Here is a 1814-nt window from a genome sequence, read left to right on the forward strand (position 1 = left end):
GACTTGCCCTCTCCCTGGGTGCTGGGGGTGCTGCGACTGCTGCTATTGTACAAACCCATCACCTGGTAGGAGACTTTCGAGACAAGCTGGACCAGGCAATGGCAACCACGACTGACAGCCTCGAGTCTCTCCAACAACAAATGAACTCTCTTGCTGGGGTTTTGGAGCAAAACCGAAGAACACTGGACTTAATAACTGCTGAACATGGGGTGGGTGTATGGTATTGGGAAAAGAATGCTGTTTCTTTGTAAATGAATCAAATGTTGTTGAAACTGATGTTAACACTCTCAAAAAACTTTGTAATGATCTATTTTCAAGATTTTTAACCCACCAAACAATTAGGTTGGTTTAGTAATCCCTTGTTTTCATGGCTCCTACCCCTTGTTGGCCCCTTGGTCATACTGTGTATTATTTTGATGCTTGCTCACTGTTTTATAAGATTTCTTTGCTGACAAATTACTGCCATTGCTAAAATCACTACAAAACAGGTCATGGTCAATTATCAGACTTTGGATTCTCCCAAGACAGATGAGTTGGCCCTTAGGGCTTGTGATGGCACTTCTCCATTTTAAATCAAACAGGGGGAGATGTTGGGGACCCCTGCTATTTGGGTCGCACTCTCTCCATGTCCAGATAGCCGCGAGCTGGCTCGGCGCATAATGGAAGGACTCCCCTTTTCAGCGGGACACCTCCTACTCTCTTATTGACTCACCTTTGAAGTGGCCACCACAGATACATGACCTCTGGCATAGAAACTACCAGGTTTTTTATAGTCAGGCACTGTCTGACAGCCTGACTGATAGAAGCCCACCGCCTCATGTAAATAAAGCATCCTAGGAGCGCCTATCAGCTGAGGCTTTTGCTACTGCCTCCACACTATAAATCTTCTAGTTTTCACCCTAATAAAATGGAGCTGTATCACTGAGATCATCCGACTGAGCTGATTTGTTTCTCACTGTGCCTGCGACCAGCCTGTGATTCAGTCTCTCCTGTGATTCAGTCTCTCCAGAGGAGCTGTCCCCTGTCAACATTCACTCGCGAAGATTCTGCGTTCACTGTTCCTGCACCTCCCCCGCCCTCGTGGTTCGGTGGCCAATGACCCACAAGCACAGTGAGAGTGTTCTGCAGCTAGCCTGAGCCCCCTGCAGATTGGCGCAGCCCACCCAGCAGCTTGCAGCGATCTGCAGAGTCTGCACTCGCCAGAGCCGTCGCAGACCCGCCCGATCTGTAGTTCTGAGCACCCGGCAGCCGTGGAGAGCCAGGGACCCGCCCAGCAGCAGCGAAACCCGTGCACCCAGCCAACAGCTGGCCCAGCAGCGCGAAACCCGCCGTACACAACAACAAACAACCAGTTCCAGTGCCTCTGACACCCTCTTCTGGTCTCTACAGGCATTGCACGTGTGTAGTACAATTACATACATGCAGACAAAACACTCATACACATAAAATATATACATATATATAAAGAACATTAGCTACTCTTACAAAATCCTGGGGTTCTGTTCCCAGCTCCCACATAGCAGCTAAAAATCATCATTGACTCAAGTTCCAGGGGTCTGATGTCCTCTTCTGGTCCCCATGGGCGTTGCATACATGTGGTGCACTTACATACATGCAAAGCACTAAAAGGATAAAAAATATAAATTAGTAAAAATTTTAAAATACATAGCTGGGCGTGGTGGTGCATGCCTTTAATCCCAGCACTCTGGAGGCAGAGGCAGGCACATCTCTGTGAGTTCAAGGCCAGCCTGGTCTACATAGTGAGTTCCAGGTCAGCTGGGGCTACAGGGAGACCTTATCTCAAAAAGACCAAA

Source organism: Nannospalax galili, unplaced genomic scaffold (assembly GCF_000622305.1).
Source record: "Nannospalax galili isolate Female #2095 unplaced genomic scaffold, S.galili_v1.0 scaffold229, whole genome shotgun sequence".
NCBI classification, from domain to species: domain Eukaryota; kingdom Metazoa; phylum Chordata; class Mammalia; order Rodentia; family Spalacidae; genus Nannospalax; species Nannospalax galili.